The sequence below is a fragment of the Nicotiana sylvestris genome, chromosome 10 (assembly GCF_000393655.2).
Source record: "Nicotiana sylvestris chromosome 10, ASM39365v2, whole genome shotgun sequence".
In the NCBI taxonomy this organism is placed as follows: Eukaryota; Viridiplantae; Streptophyta; class Magnoliopsida; order Solanales; family Solanaceae; genus Nicotiana; species Nicotiana sylvestris.
In genome coordinates this window covers 64,561,318-64,579,436 of record NC_091066.1, presented here as the reverse complement: position 1 = coordinate 64,579,436, position 18,119 = coordinate 64,561,318, and the positions used below count along the sequence as shown (strand labels likewise).

The following is an 18,119-nucleotide window of genomic DNA, read 5'->3' as shown; positions in this document are numbered from 1 at the left end:
CCCCCCGGACCTCAACCAAAAGAACCAATGCATCCTAAAACATTATGCAAACTTGTTCCAATCATCAAAACACATCGACTAACACTAAAATCATCGAATTATATCAACTTCAAGCCTAAGTTCTTTTAGAAATTTCAAAACACACATTAGATAAAAAAACCGACCAAAACATGTCCGAATGACTTGAAATTTTGCACGCATATCCTAAATCATCTAACGAAGCTACAACAACTTCCGGAATTCCGTTCCGACCCTTGAATCAAAATTTAACCTATCAACCGGAATTTGTCAAAATACTAACTTTCGGCATTTCTAGCCTAAATGAGCTACGGACTTCCAAAATATATTCCGAACACGTTCCCAACCCCGAAATCACCTAACGGAGCTAACGGAACCATCAAATTTCCATTCCGAGGCCATCTTCACACTATTCCGATTACGGACCATTTTCAACACTTAAGCTCTTATTTAGGGACTAAGTGTCCCAAAACACTCCGAATCCCAACACCGAACGTCCTGGCAAACCAGAATAGCAGAAATGAACTTAGGGCAAGCAGTTAATGGGGAAACATGGCATAAATTCCAAAGACGACCGACTGGGTCGTCACAATAAGGTAGCAACAATATTTGTAAGACCTCAAGCAAGGCATGAACAATACTTGTACCAAGTATCCAAAATTGAAAGACCTCAAAGGCATGTAAAACTTGTAAGACCTTACTAATGGCATAAACTCGATCTCAATGTTTCGGCTATATATCGAACTTGTAAGACCCCTAAATATGCATACCCTATAGATGCCGAAACTACTTCACTCGGAATTCAAAGGCTCCGGCTGAACACAAATGACTCTGATCACAAGGTTGTACCAACCAAACTAACGTGACTCGGGGACGCCCGACCATCACTACAAAATCACAGGCCTTCAATTACTTCGAATCTACTTTGAAAAGAATCGGTTAAATAGGCTACCCTCAATACAGGCAAAAAGAGTTTCGACCATGTTAGCTCCTAAACATCGGCTTCAAGATACTCAGCCTCAGAGCCAAACCTCCCGGGGTGCTCAATCATCGCCATATAATGACTCACAATCGAGGCTTTTTAGCCGTCAAAGAGTCAGGCAAACACTATTTCAAAAAATCCTTATCGAGGGAAACATAAAGCCCACATAAAAGGTTACTTCGACCCAAAGTGTAAGAGCCATTGTCGCCAGCCTAATGAGCCCCATGGCCATACACATAAAAGGTCGCTTCGGCCCAAGGCGTAAGAGCCATTGTCGCTAGCCCACACAAATCCAAAACTTGAGGGTCGAATGAGCTCGAATCGAAACCCGATTCGGAGACTAAACCCAAAATAGTTAACTAAATATGCCTAAGAGCGAAACATAAGAGCCATTGTTGCCAGCCTAATGAGCCCCAGGGCCATACACATAAAAGGTCGTTTCGACCCAAGACGTAAGAGCCACTGTCGCCAGTCCGCACAAATACAAAACTTGAGGGTCGAATAAGCTCGAGTCAAAACCCGACTCGGAGACTGAACCCAAAATAGTTAACTAAAAAGGTCGCATCGACCAAACGCGTAAGAGCCTACGAGCCAGCCTAATGAGCCCCAGGGCCGCATCACGAATCCAAGGTTTCCTACCAACTCAAAGACCAATTCACCTCGCCATGTTCGAGATAGAAAGAGATACAAAAGAAATAAAGCCACAAGGTTTTCTTTTATACACATATGCAATAAAATACAAGCTCTATTCATGGCATACTGTGAAAGAACTATATATAAAGAGAAATAAAATAAACATCCCCCTTGGGTGCTATGGCCCGACAACCCCGTCCTAGCCATCTTCGACATCAAACAGAAGGAACTTGGCATCGTACTCCTCTGCCTTGGCTTGCTCGATCTCTTCCAAAAGATCGAAACCCCTAGTGTGAATCTCCTCGAGAGTTTCCCTACGAGATTTGCACTTCGCATGCTCTTTACTACTGTTTGCACGACCAAGAGCTCTCATCAGCTTAGCTCTATCAGTGGAAGCACTTTTCAAATAGGCTGCCGCTTTCCGATCCGCCCTAGTGCTACTCATTACAGCTTCGGCCCGGGCATTCACCACCTCGACCTTCGCCTTCGAAAGCTCGGACTCGAGCCTTGCGATCATGTTCGCCCGCGCAAAATCACTCGTATGAGCGGTCCAGATTTGCATCTCCAGGGTGGAAACTCTAGCCAAAGCACTCTCCTTGGCTGCAACTTAGGCATCTACATGGGCCTGCAGCTCGTTGAACCCACGTTTGGCCCGGTCAACTTTGCCCCAGAGTCGTTCCAGCTCCTCCGTTTAACTCTCCAACTGAAATATCGAAACATTAATCTCCGAAAATGAAAGGAGGAGTATACGTAAACATGAAATACACGATACTTGTCTCTCGAGGCATCTCCGGCTTCGATCCTCCTCACACCCGGGAGATCCATTTCATTTATCATCAACCCTCAACCCCGAGGTCGGCAGTCTCTCCTCCTCCCCCAGAGGGCATGGCCTCATCTGGGAAAAATCTCCAATACATGCGGCGAATAAGTTTGTACGCTAAAAATAAAAGTACCATTCTGGGGAAATAAGCCACCAAGCGCCTACCATGATTCTTTGCCTCCGATCTCCCCTTGGACAGGTCTCGCCACCTGACTTATCATAGGCCGAACAAGTGGCCAGCTTACGGGACCACTCAGCCAAATCTGGGACCTTGTTCTGCAACCAAGGAGTCGCTACAAAGAAATGACACAGAAAAATGTCATTATGGATCCCACCTCCAGACAAAGCAATAAAAATACAGGTATGACACTTATGTGTGAAATTCCATTTCTCAGGAAAGGGCAGAAACTATCTAGGAATGATATCGATCGTCCGAGCTCAAATGAATCGGCTCATCCATCCTCGGTCTTCATTCTCTTTGCCGTCAACGGAAGGAGACCGGGTGGATCGACGTTGCAGAGTAATCAAACCCCGATAATGCAGCAACCGATATAACCTGACGAGATGATTGAGGGTAAAGTCGAGCCCGACCTTTTCTGCAAAGTATCTTATCGTCTGCACTATCTTCCAAAGGGACGGGTGAGCATGAGCCAAGGTAACCTGATATCTCCGACAAAACTCAAGCACGACCCGGTCGGGGGGACCCAATGTAAAATTATGCGTATACATGCTCAAAAACCCCTCGACATAGGTCATGATGCTCTCCTTAGAGGAAGGTACTTGTAGCACTACTCCTTCTCCCTATCCACAGTCTTTTCTAATGATTTCGAGGTGTTCCTCCCCTATTGATGAGATGAACCTCAATGCGTGCTCCCAATATCCTTGAACGTTGGAAGGTCTCTCCAACGTAAAGTCTCTCCTCGAGACAAAGCATCTTGAGGCCCGCTTATCGGGCATCGGCGGTGTACCACCGAGTGGACATGGAACAGAGGCAAAACTACCCCCTCCTTGATGAGCGGATGTCGAGTAGCATTCATGGCTACGATAAAATAAGAAGAGGATGATATAGATTTGGGCAAAGATTTTGAGTTGGAACGACGGGAAATCTAGTACAAAACACCAAGTTCTATGGAAGAAATAGTTACTCAGAGTAGCAGAATCTCTACTAGGAAAGCAAGTGAATGAATATATAGGGGCAAAGTAGGGGCTCCTCGCCTACCTAGAGGGCCAATTAATTATGGCCATGGTAACGTCACTTTTTCCTTGGGAAATGTACTAGCAGGACTACCCGAGATCACCCCAGGGCTCCCTTTATCAGATCGAATAAATGTTACTACCCCACGAAAGTCGAGAGGTATCGAGACCTCGGGGTTTTTTGCTGTCACAAGCATTGGCCCCAAAGAAGCTATCAACCTAACTTCGATTTAGGACCCGATTTCAGGGGTCCCAATCGCTCCAAGTAGGGGCTCCAACAAAATGTTAGTATTGAAATTCAAAGATTAACTCTGCAAGAGCAGCGAGATTTAAAGAACAGAAAGACTTGGGGTAGAAAAATCCTTTTGTATTGCCAAAAATATATTTACAAGGGTCGTCTTTACAAGACTCGTTCCCTGGGAATACATGCACAGAAAGGAAAAAGGAAAAAAGCAAAAGAGACACAAGGCCTACTCTTCCTTGCCACTATCCTCCGAACCATCTCCAGGATCCTCATCCGGAGCGATCAAAAGCGCCGACTTTCTCTCCGCCTCTAGGGCCTCCTCAATCTCGGCTGAAAGATTGACACCTATGGTTCTGACCCCCTCCAAGGATTCCCTCCTCGCCTTCTCTCTAGCATGCTCGTAGCCTGGGCTAGTTTTAGCTCGACCCCTATCGATATCTTACGGGCTATTTGGTTTGCCATGGCTGCGTCCTGCAGATAAGTAGCAACTTTTCCTTCGATCTCGGACTTGGTTGTAGTCTGTGCAGCAACCTCCTTTCGAGCATTTTGGAGAAGATCATGGGTCGATTCCAACTCCGACGCCGCCACCTCGTTCCGTTCCTTCAGCCCGAGGACTCCACATTCTTTTCCCCGATCAATAAATCCCTTTGACCAATCTGCGAAGGGAAAGGTAAGCCTGTCAGTATCGAATTATGGGAGCGAAGGGTGGACTTATGCACAACAAAATACCTGCTCAGCAAGAGCAGATTTTTCTTGGAGTGCTCCCTCCAAAGCAGCCCAGAGCTTGCCTGACTCCTTCTCCTTTCGGGCAGAACGAACCTCCGACTCTCGCAGTCCCAAGGTCAGCCTCTCAAGCTCCTTTTCATGGCATGAAAGCTCCTCCTTAATCCTAGAGAGGGAATGATCATATATCTCCTTACACTACATCAAAACAAAAGAGTTAGAAGAACGAAGAGAAGTGCTGGGGACTACAGGAAAAATACATAAAACAACTATCACCCGCTACATGAATCTCTCCACTACCTTGACAGATCCGGGAGCGTCAAGATCGACGTTCTCACTAACATCGTCAAAAATATTTCCAAGCATGCCTCCCCCCTTGAGATGACCCCCGGCTTTGACGACGTTCGTATATGGAGCATCCCTTAGCTCCCCTGATGAGAACTGAGGGCCTAAAATGAAATCGTCTATGTCATCGATGTCTCCGATGGGCAACTCCTGCCCTTGAAAAGATCTGAGTCCCAACCTTTCAGGATCAGCGACAACGGTACCCCCAGCAGAAACTGCACCAGATCCGGTCATGGGATCCAAGGCTATATTGACACCCTACACGATGGTCTTCGATCTGCAGGACTGACTTGAGTCGTTCGTTCCCGATTCAGCAGCCTCCGGTCGAGGCACCTGCGAGGCTCCCGTGCCCGATCTCGTCCTCCGTGGAAACCGGCACTTGCCCTCATCATCATCCTTATCCTCATCCTCAGTGCCAGGGCTTGCTCCGGAAGTTAAAGCCGAGGTTCTAGTAATGGCTCTAGGCTCGTGTGACTTAGGTTTATTTGCCACAGGAGGATCGGCAGTCACTTTAACTTTCCTTTTCTTGACCTTGGCGGGCTCTAAAGTCTCCATCTCGCCATTAGGGGGCGACCTCATCCACATATTTTCACCAAGGCCTGCACAAGCGCAGTAACCATAACTTATCAGCACAAAGTATATGGGGAGGAACATAAATCTAAGACGGAGGTGGTAAGGAAGCTTTACCATGATTCTTGGCCACCCATCACTTCTTAGCCAGGTCGGGCCAAGACCGAACAAGATATGGGAACGCGGTGTCCAACCATTTGATCCATACCAGCAAATCCGAGACCGCTTTGGGGTACCAAGCGGTGGCTGCAGAAACCACAAAGAGGTCATTGTTCCGGAAGAAAGGAAAGGAAATCACAAAACATGTCCAAGGGAAAAAATACTTACGTTGTGTGTTCCACTTCTCCGGGAAAGGCATCCTCCTGGCCAGAATGATGTCCGAGGTACTCACCCAGATGAACCTACTCATCCACCATCAATCCTTCTCCTCGTCGGTGCTCGAGTAAAATGATTGTTTGGATCGGTGGTGAAGCCTGATCAAACCTCGATAAAATCGAGGGCTGTACAACCTAATCAAATGGTTGAGAGTAAAGGTCTCGCCTGCAACCCCATCGGAGAAATGGCGGAGCATCAAGACTATCCTCTAGAAAGAAGGATAGATTTTACCGAGCGTCACTTGATATTTGTCACAAAAATCGAGGATAACCGGATCTATCTCCGGGGAAGGGAATTGAGAGGAATCGACAGGACCCAAAGTGAACAGGTAAGTAAATACATGAAGGAATCCAGCCTTGTGATCCATTATATTCTCATCAGGGTTGCGAATCTCCACCTCCACTGCCTCATTCCATCGGCAGTCTGTCTTCACCGTCCTTATGTTGGTCACGACACTAATGTATCGGGACACATGTTCGTACCAGCCCAATGTGGATGAAGTGTTATCGATGGTAAAGTCCTTCGACATATCAAGCTTGGTAGGAGTACATTGTCCCAAGGTAGGTATCACTTTGGGTTTCCCTTTAGATGTTCGAGATGAAGAGGCAGCCTCATCTTTCCGAGGAACCGTCTTGGAGGTTCTAGCCATGATGATGGTGAAATTTAAGAAAGTAAAAAAAAAAAGATGCAAGTAGGGATGGGTCTGGCTTTGCAAATCTGAAGTAGTTGGGAAAGTAAAAATTATCCAACAATTGGTGCCTTTATAGGGGCCGTGTGGGAAGCAGAAGAGACGAACTAGTAGCGGTTCGTGGGCTTCTCGATAGTCGTGATTGACGACGACCCTTGCGTGGTTTTTTGGGCATGGAATTTAATGCTCTGATAGATGACATCACAACGATGATGACTTCATATTAGAAGCTCATAATCGTTTCCTATCGATCTGTTCTAGGAAACGTGGGGACTATGTGTATACGGTGAAATTGGATGGTCCAATTTCTCGCCAAAAAGTCACTTCGGAAGATCACCTTGAAGGCTCGAGGCCACGGTCGAGTATCCTCCCTCGAGGGTCGTCGACACCCGGCCTTGGGGCAGTGACGATTACAACAATGGTAGAAATGCGATGTTCCCAAGGTACATAGTAAGGACTGACAGAGCCTAGTGGACTACCCTGACCATTAATCAGGGTATCATCTAGCTGTCCCATTCAGCTTTTTTATCATTAATATATTTTGTACTATGTTGGGATTTCCCTCCTATATAAAGGGGATCCTTGTCATTTTGTAAACTTCTGTTGCTTCAGTAGCTCCGCACGAAATATACAAGAACATTCTCTTTGCTCTCTAACATATTCTCTTGATATTATTGCTTTCATTTATTATCTTCATTATTTTTCTTCATTTATTACTTATCATTGGCCATAAAGAGCCTCCATTAATATTATTATATCTGTTAGCCATACTTCGACCCCCATCGATAGCTCCCAGCCGAGCTCCGGAATAGACCTTGAGGCTCCGAATCGACAAGCTCGAAGCCCGACTGTCAACTTATCGATTTGATTATCACCTTATCCCTAACCCCCATTTCGTTTCTAAGTTTCACATATATAGCATTAACTTCTTAACAACTAGTATAAAGATAGATTACGTATTTTTAGAGTCCCATAATCAAATTTAATTGTTATTACCATTTTCACAGTAAAGAGGGTCAAGACCCTCGTGACCTAGGATACGATGGATACCAAAATCCATTCTGTGATAGGTTAGCAGTAAAATTTGTGTGGGGTAGTCACTTTTTAAAGTGGTATTTACTTTTTATCCAGTATTTTTAATGCTTAAAAATAGTAGCCACTAGTCTATTAAAATTAATATGAAAAGATTGTGTTACCCTTTCTTCTATCTCTTTCATATGTTAGGCACAAGTTGAAATAATTACCCAAGGAATTCTGAAAGCCCCCTAATCCCTGTGAATTAAATGGTTGAGGACCTTCTCTTTCAAGATCCTGATCCAAATTGTATTTAAATATATGAACTTGTATTCTGGAAAGATGAATATATATTAAAGCAAAAAAGACATAAGTAAGATTAATTTGAAACCTCTTCTTCAGCCGCTTCTAAACCACCTTGAACCCAGAAAATATTGTTCTAACCAGCATTGTATAGCACCTCACAAGCCGCAATGGACATGCCTGATGCAAAGAGTTACGCATGAGCAATAAGGAACACTTACTAGATTTGTCATGAACATAAGGATCTTTCAGTGCCTACTCTATCTGTCCGACTATGGACCTATTACTCGTTCAAAAGTTAATGACACTTGGTGCTGAACTTCGAGTTCCAAGTTCAAAAGTTAAGGACACTTGGTCTTGAACTTAGACTAAAAAACTCAAAAGTTAAGGGCAATAGGTCTTGAACTTATAGTTACAAGTTCAAAAGTTAAGGACAATAGGTCCTGAAGTCCTGAACTTAGACTAACAAGCTCAAAAGTTAAGGACAATAGGTCCTGAACTTAGGCTAAAAAGCCCAAAAAGTTAAGGACAATAGGTCCTGAACTTAGACTAACAAGCTCAAAAGTTAAGGACAATAGGTCCTGAACTTAGACTAACAAGCCTAAAAGTTAAGGATACTTGATCCTGAACTTACAGTTACAAGTTCAAAAGTTAAAGACACTTGGTCTGAACTTAGACTAACAAGTTCAAAAGTTAAGGACAATAGGTCTTGAACATAGATTTACAAGTTCAGATTTTAAAGACAAGTAATCCTTAACTTAGAGTTACAAGCACAGAAATTAAGGATAGGTGGTCCTGAACTTCGAGTTCCAAGTTCAAAAGTTAAGGACATGTAGTCCTGAACTTAGAGTTATAAGTTCAGAAGTTAAGGACATGTAGTCCTGAACTTAGAGTTACAAGTTCAAAAGTTAAGGACACTTGGTCGTGAACTTTATGAGCAGAAGGGTATTTTCGTCCGTGCAGGTAAAGTTTATTAAAGCAGTGGTTAAAGACTAAAGATATTTTAAACAGTAGCTTAAAAGTAAATACATGTGTTATTAGTGGCTAACCGTGTCGTACATCTTAAATAAACTAATTAGGAAAAAGATGTTGTCATTCGAAAATTCCCGTATCTATGTTTTGTAGTGTTAATAATAATCCTAATTACCAAAAAAAGTTCCAAATTAAATGCTAGGGCAGTATGGCCCATGCCTCTTTGTGCTGACGCTGATTGAATTCTATCATATCTATGTTGTATCATATCGAGCAATTAATCTTTGCTAAGCTTGTCAGACTACTAGATTTATTAAAGCATACACCCCCCCCCCCCCTCTTTCCTTTTCTTGCTCGACAGTTAGGGTAGGCCAGAATAGAAAATCATCACATATATCTATGTGCATTCGCATCCCATGCTTGCACTGGATCAATAAATTTATCATATGCGTTTTAAAACCAATTTATTTTTATATATTAATACTATAAAGAGATTTTTCACCATCAAGTTATTTAAAGATAATTAATCAAAGATAACAATTCATAATTGGTGGAACTAAAGATAAATCCTTAGCTCACTTCAGTTTATGAATCTAAAGGTTGAATTAAATTACTTAGTTTAGGGTAAACCTTATATTTAGTAATAGATGCTCATAAATTTCTTGAAAACAGACTGGTAATATCTCTACACCAATTTCTTTGATTAAAATGTTACTCCAGTTTCTTTTTTCTTTTTTTTTTCATTTAATTTTGGTTTCAAAGACATTCTCGTTCCACTTCCTTTATGTTCTGACGTGGGTTTTAAAAAACACGCTTGAACACCGTTCGATCTCATTGACGTGCGTTATTTTTTTCTATATTTCTTGATTATATTCTCATTCGATCTCATTGAATAAACAAGCATTTGAATTTGTTCGATTACATCGTGGCGCCAGTGTTTACACTAAATCTCAAAGACATTTATTAGTAACTGCATGTTTTTACAAACCTCAAAAATATGGCCTCCCTCTTTATAACTGAACGCTTAATTAATTTGAGAAAAAGGCTTAGTTAAGAGGAAGAGAAAGAGAGGACGAGAGAGGATAAAGATCAATTTTCATGCAACATAGTACCTCTACTGTGAGGATTTACATAGGCTTTTATAGACTAATAATATCAAGTTTCTTAACAGAGGGACTTAATTGAAAACTATACTGAGGGACTAAACGATAACATAAAAACTTTCTAACAACTCAAAAACTATTCAACTAAAAGTACTACACCATTCCGTAATAATCCATCCCCCTTAAAGAATGTTGTTTCTAAATTTGGCAACTGCAACACTGGTAGACAGAGGAGCAGAAACACATGCTTTCCTTCTGGTTGTTGCATCAAATGTTACACTAAGCAATAGCAGTTGCTGAAACATTACAAACTTATGCCTGATTTTTTAGTCAATTCCGTGTAAACAATAACAGAAGAACGCTGGACTCTTTCAAGCAAACCATTAATATTAGAAGCTTTTGGCGCACCACTGCCTTCATAACTCCCGTGAACATAAACTCCACCATCACAACAATTATTAAAACAAGAATCAATCCTTCAATACAAATGTTTCTTAGGTATTTGTCCAGATTTTCTTATGATATTTAGTTTTCCTATCTCTTGAAGGAAATGTCAACATGTTTATCATAATTGAGTTTTTCTATTCCTAGAAGGAAATTATAAATCTCTCATATTTGACTAGCCCCTTTTTTTTAGAGGAAAATGTTTGAACTTCTATAAGGATTCTTGTCATGGCCCCTCATAGAATGTCATGATGACACCTAGACTCTATGACTGGGTAAACCTAACATTTGATAATAACTTGACAGATATAATTAACAGAAATACTAAAACAAGTCTAATAAATTCATATAATCTTCCGAAACAAAATTTAACAAATACTTTTTCAAAACCGGTGAAACTGAGTCATAAGCTCTACAGAGTAAGCTAAAATGTTTACTACATCACTGTCTGAATGAAAAATACAACGGTAATAAAAGTAAAGGAAGCTGACTCCGAGGCCTGCAGACGCCGAGCAGACATACCTTGAAGTCTCCGTAAGCAATTAACAATCGATCACTAACGTCCGACACGAGAAGACATATCTGAATCTGCACAAAAAGATGTGCAGAAGCATAGTATAAGTACACCACAACGGTACCCAGTAAGTATCAAACCTAACCTCGGTAGAATAGTAACGAGGCCAGGTCAAGACACCTACTAGGATATATAAATAAGAAGTATGAAAACATTTTAAGGATAAATAATAGAAAGCGAAAAAATAATTGATATGAAACAAGTTAATGGAATGAACTAATACCGGAATCGTAAGCATGTAAATAACATAAAGAAATCAATTGAAGAGAACCACAATGATCATATATGGACAATAACTGATAGAATAAGGAAGAACAAAACAACAAGTATTCCCACCAAATAACTCTTTACAACCCGAAATAAACAACAAGAATCACAACGAGGTACGACCTCGTGTACAAAAGAATCACAATCGAGGTACCGCCTCGTATTCACAATTCACAATCTCATCACAATATTTTCTTATACCACCGCGTGAGCCTTATATTTAAATAGTTTAGAAAATATTGTTGCCCGAAATAGCTACACACACTTTAGTTCACCTTATGACGTTATGTAGCTTCACGTAGTTCCCCTACAAGCAACACGCACTTAAGTCCCACCTTATACCGCCGCATGCACATTAACCCCTAGCCTTATACTACCGCATGCACATCAATATCACATCAAATAATAATTCGCACCACAAATGCCAATATATCATAACTTTCCAACAATCAACAGTATCAATATCTCCAAAACAATAGCACATGGCTCCACCACATTGTGTACAAAAATATCAACAATAACAATGAATGTAAAATTCTTAACAAGAAAGGTATCTCAACAATTGATAACTTCGCCTCAAAGTGATACTGCTTTCACAATTTCAACATCAATAACTCAACAATGAGAAAAATAATGTGTAACCACGAACTAAATACAAATAACTCACAATGAAAGAGAAAACATGACTTCAAATAAGAAAAATAACGATGAAAGAGATAACTTGTAAAAATAATTTCAAATAATGATACTCAACAATGAAAGAGATAACATTAACAATAAAAAGGGGCAACAAATTCAACTAAAGTATGAGAGCAATTTATCAAGTAGGATGTAGAACAAGTGTTAAACAAGTCATTTAAGGCATGTAAGGATAGACTAACACAAGTAAGAATAGATTGACTATGAGAATTTAGAACATGATAAGACATTTCAATTAAAGCATGGAAAGAGTCTAAGTAGCCTAAACTGGTCAAATACCACATACAACCCGTATACTCCTCGTCACCTTGCATACACGGCTTTTACATAGCACAAAAGACACAATCAATCCCAAATCCTAAGGGGTAGTTCCCCTACACAAAGTTAGGCAAGATATTTACCTCAACTAGGTCAATTCAACTCTCTCAAATGCTTCCCCCCCCCCCAAAAAAAAAAAATTCGCCTTCGCACAGCTCAAATCTAACAAAATCGATCTAATATCATTAAACAATGCAAGAGAAATCAATTATAATGGATAAAGCCATGATCTTTACAGTTTTTTAAAAAGTCAAAAAAAGCCAACTCAAAGCTTGCCCGGTCAAAATTCTAATCCAATAGTAGATTCCAACTACTCATGGTCCCACGAGTTCATATATGTGATTAGTTTCAAAATTTGAGTCCAAAGCAACTCTCAAAATTCAAAAAAAAAAATCAAAAACTTGACAAAGTTTCACAAATTTTCACTTTGATTCACATGATTTTGATGTTAATATCTAAGAAATATTGATGGAATATCATTGAAAATAGATTAGAATCACTTATCCAAAGTTTGTAGATAAAGATCCCCTCTATAAATCGCCTCCTACCGAGTCTAGCATTCTAAAATGAGAGAATATAAGATGAAATCCCGAGTTCCAGCCCTTATGTTCAGCTGCGATTATCGCAATTGCGATATACGAACCCTCGCAACTGCGAAGATAATCTCGCAATTGCGGCACTAACAGGGTTGGGGGGACTTCTCGCAAATGCGAAGAAGGCTTCGCAATTGCGTACCCAGTCCCACTCGCAAATGTGATCATAGACCATCCCAAGCATCATCGCAAATGTGACCCAGGAATCGCAATTGCGATACCTGTGGTTCCCTGCTAAAGTCGCAAATGCGACTCTGGCATTCGCAAAAGCGACACCAGAGGCACCAGACACTAGATTTTTATTTTTCGGATCAAAACTTTATGAAGCATATCCGAAACTCATCTGAGCCTTCGGGGCTCCAAACCAAAAATCCACACAAGTCTAAAAATATCATATGAACTAATACAAAAATAACTTCTAAAACTACGAATCAAACACTAAAAAGCTTGAATTTCAAAGTAAAGTTCAAGAATCTCTAGAATTACAACTAAACGTCTGAATCCTATCAAATTAACTCCAAACGATACCAAATTTTGTAAAAAAGTTTCAAATAGAATAATGAAACTATTCCAAGTCCCAAAATCAAATTCCGAGCCAAATAGCTAAAAGCCAACCTGCGGTTAAACCTTTCAACTTCAAATTGCTAAATTTTGGAAAAAAACATAAATCAACCTACGCATTTCCAAAATCAAATATGGGCATACGCCCAAGTCCGAAATTGCAATACAAAGCTATTGGAGCCATCAAAATACCGTTCAAAGGTCGTTTTCACAAAATTCAAAGTTGTCATCATTTCTAACTTAGACTTCTTAGTCAAGAATCAAAGGGTCCAAATCAACCCGAAAGATTCCCGGAACGAAACTAACCGACCCGCAAGTCATAAAATCATAAACACACATGTGTGAAGTATAAAAAGGGGTAACGGGGCATAATTACACAAAATGACGAATTGGGTCGATACATTCTCCTCCTCTTAAAATAAATGTTTGCTCTCAAACGTGCATAAGGACATATTTGAAGTGATGAATAGATGAGGATAACGACTATATATGTCATGCTCGGTCTCCCAGGTTGCCTCCTCGACCAGATGACCCCTCCATTGAACCTTAACTGAAGCAATATTCTTTGATCTCAACTTTCGGACCTGTCTGTCCAAGATAGCCACTGGCTCCTCAATATAAGTCAAATCCTCGTCCAATTGGACTATGCTGAAGTCTAAAACATGTGACAGATCACCATAATACTTGCCAAACTTAGAAATATGGAACACCGGAGAACCGTAAAGAAACTAGGTGGAAATACTAGCTTGTAGACCACCTCACCAATCCTCTCAAGGATCTCAAAAGGTCTGATATACCTAGTGTTCCACTTGCCCTTCTTTTTGAACCTCATCACACCCTTCATGGGTGAAACCTAGAGCAAGACTCTCTTTTCAACCATGAATGCAACATCATGAAGCTTCCTATCCGCATAACTCTTCTGTCTAGATTGGGTTATACGAAGCCGATCCTGGATCATCTTGACCTTCTCCAAGGAATCTCGAACCAAATCTGTGCTAATAACTTAGCCTCTCCTGGATAAAACCATCCAACTAGGGAACGCCACCGTATCCCATATAGGGCCTCATAAGGAGCCAGTTGAATACTCGATTGGTAGTTGTTGTTGTAGGCAAACTCCACAAGCGGCAGGAACTAATCCCAAGAACCCCCGAAATCCATAACACAAGCACGAATCATATCCTCCAATATTTAAATGGTGCACTCGGACTGTCCGTCCATCTAAGGGTGAAATATTGTACTCAACTCAATGGTGTGCCTAGCTCACGTTGTACAAATCTCCAGAAATGTGATGTGAACTGCGTATCCCGGTCAGAGATAATGGATACCGCCATGCCATGAAGTCGGACAATCTCGCGGATATAGATCTAAGCTAGCTTCTTTGAAGAATAGGTAGTCACTACTAGAATAAAATGAGCCGACTTGGTCAACTTGTCCAAAATAACCCATACCGCGTCAAATTTCTTCTAAGCCTGTGGGAGCCCAACAATGAAGTCCATGGTGACATGCTCCTATTTTCACTCGGGAATATCGAGTCTTTAAAGCAAACCGCCCAGCCGTTGATGCTCATACTTCACCTGCTGACAATTTAAGTGTCATACCTCCTTTTTCCCAAGGGGATAGGGAGTTTTTCCAATTAAAGTGACATCAATTGAAACAGGATTATTTATTTAATTTTAGAGTCGCCACTTGGATATTTATTGTGGTGTCCCAAGTTACTGGTTTATTTTAAATCCCAAATCTAGGAAATTTGACTTTGTTTTAAAGTCTGCGAACACAAAGACCAGGTAAGAAATTCTATTAATCCAGGAGAAGGTGTTAGGTACTCCCGGATTTTGTAGTTTTAGCACGGTCGCTTTGATCATACCTAGCTTAATTAATTATTTAATTACTCATTTTATAACCTATGTACTTTTACCTTTTACCGCTTTTAATATATGGTGTTCATGGATTTAATCTTTGAAACGGATTACATATGTGAAAATCCGTTTTATTTGGGGCGCTAAAATCATGTCAGGCGCACATGTACACAATTAATCACGCTTTATTAATTTATGATTACTTTTGACCTATGTCACTTGAACGCGTATCTTGATTTATTTGGGAAAAATCATAATCATGTCACGCGAATGTGTACATAATTACGATAATTTGATTAATTAATAGCGTGTCTAAAGCATGCTATCGTATTCATGATTGTTCATTTCCTATGTTTGGGATTATTGTAAGGAAAGATATTATAGGGAATTATTTGAAAAATTTGTAAGAACCTTAAGAAAATTAATGGTCTGTGTCACGAAAAATACTAGAAACTTTGGGGACCCAAATTTAGTAAATTACTAATGATATGCATTACTAAAGGTAATTAACATCATGAAAGATAATTATAACCCAAAAAATCTGAAAATGGTAATTAACAAGATCATATACTTGAACAAATATGCTATTGCGAGTTGAATCGCTCTAATAAATAAATAACGCTATCTAACTCTCCTGGCAGATTACTGAACCCACTTCTAATGCACTTGATTTCGTGGAACAGCACAGGTTTGCAAAGTTGGAATCAAACACAAATATTTCATAAACACAACATCATAAGATGTTACTGATTCATAAAACACAACAATTGAACTTAAATAAGATCCGTCCAACAAATTCAGAAGCAATTCTAATCAATTAATCAATATACTCAAGCAAGAATACATAGAATTCTAGCGTGTACCTTAAAAACAGGATAAACAGAGAAAAAATGGCCAAATAAAAGCTAATGGAAGAGCAAAGCTCATTATATCCAAGAAGCAACAGAGAACCAGCGAAAAACAACAATTAACAAGGTTTTTGAGATTGAATTAAACTCTCAAACCCCAGAAATTCTTAAACAAACTAACAGCACTGCAATCAACCTAGAAAGCTTTTGAACCCTCAGCTTCCTCTTTTTTTTCTTCAAATTTCAGAATGTTTTTTCAAAAAAAAAAAATGCAGAATATAAATAAAATGAAAAAGAAAGGATTGTATATTTTTTAGAGAATTCTATGTGTCTGTATGAGGGAATGTGAGGTCTATTATATAGAGTGTAGGAGTGTGCACTTGTGAGGAAAATGCGAGAGGAATGTAAAAGATTCTGTCAGCTAAAAAATATGAGGTAAGACATCTTTTTAACCGAAAATGGACACTTGTGCTTCAACTAATCTTTTCCTATTTCTTTTTACCTCCTAACTTCTGGATTTTACTCTTAAATCCTCAAATAACAAATTCTTCCTACTTCTTTCAAATTCAATCACAACAAGACAATCAATCAGAATAGAAATCAAGCAGAATTGACAATTGTACCAATTAATCGGATAATTTTTTTGTCATCTAAATTGATCCTAAAAAAATTAATCTAACAAATCATGCAATTAAACAAGTCATGCAAAACTGAGACTATGAATCAATTTTCAAAAATTCTTTTTAAGAAAAGCGACATACTTCGATTAATCAGTAAGGAAAGAAAAAAAAAAGAAATTACCTATTAACTTTTAAGAGAAACGAACATAGAACCCCGACGAAATCCCGATAAACAAACACGGCTCCAACCAAAATGCAATCTCTGAGATACGGCATGAAATTTACATCAGCGTATAGCTCTCATCAAGAGCTTTCCAATGCCGTAAATTTCGACCATAAACGGATGGGGGAACAATCGAGCAATTAGAAGAGGAAAAGGGCGGCTAGGGTTTAGTTTTGAGATATGAAAAGTGATGAGTTTGAGGAGGAATTGGAGGAAACTACAAATGGATTTGGACTAGGGGAGGTTTGGGAATTGCAAGGTGACGGTTTGAGGTCATTTGGCGTGGTGCCGCCAGCGAGTATTCTTTGAGTGATAGAAGGCAGCTAGGGTTGAGTGTCTTGAGAGAGATGAGGGAAATGGTAGGGTCTTTAGGGTTTGGAGGGTTGTTCGGATAGATTTAAGGCAAAGGCTGAGTAGTTCCCAACCATCAGATCAAGCACGATGGAGGATTGAGATGAGAAGCACTGAAACAAGGTCATTTTGGGTTAGTAGTGGGTCTGGACTGATTTGGAGATGGGCTAGGGCGGATTGAAGTGGGGATTTGGGCTAGGCAGTGTGGATTTAAGGTAAATGCGCCACTGATAAGCTTTTGGCCCAGCTAAGATAAAGCTTTAAATAAAACCCTTCTCTTTTTTTTTTTTTTTTTTTTAAAAAAGTTAAACTATTTAACCTTAATTAAATCTTAACTTAATGCACCTTGAATAACTAACCTTACTTATTCTCAGTTAGTTTAACACTAATTAATTTAAAACTAAAAGCTAAAATGTAAACATGACTAGGGTATTTTTGTGATTTTCTTTTGATAATGCGATTAATATGTGATTAAATCGTAAAATGCAAATAAAACCTAAAATGCTATGCAATGAAGATTTGGACATTTTTGTGGTATTTTTCATGATTTTTGAGATATTAAATATGCACAAAATACAACTAAAATGCAAATAATAATTAACAAAAAATTCCTAAAACTCTATGAACAATTAAAACAATTAGAAAAATCTATTTTTGTGGACTTTATAGGAGTATTTTCGTGAGACAAAAATTACGTTCTCACAGCAGGCACCGAGCTACATACTCCACTATCTCTTTCTTCATTCTCCTCCACCAATAGTACTACTTCAAATCCTGATAC

At 39.8% G+C, this 18,119-nt stretch overlaps 1 long non-coding RNA gene across 1 annotated transcript; it reads right to left on the bottom strand.

Annotated features, from left to right (window-relative positions):
• Positions 1-10,753: 10,753 nt before the first annotated feature.
• Positions 10,754-17,395, bottom strand: LOC104216142 (uncharacterized). The gene is made up of 2 exons (XR_708406.2): positions 16,946-17,395; positions 10,754-11,016 (listed from the first exon to the last, which is right to left on the bottom strand). It is a non-coding gene; the product is annotated as an uncharacterized lncRNA (long non-coding RNA).
• Between the last annotated feature and the right edge of the window lie 724 nt (positions 17,396-18,119).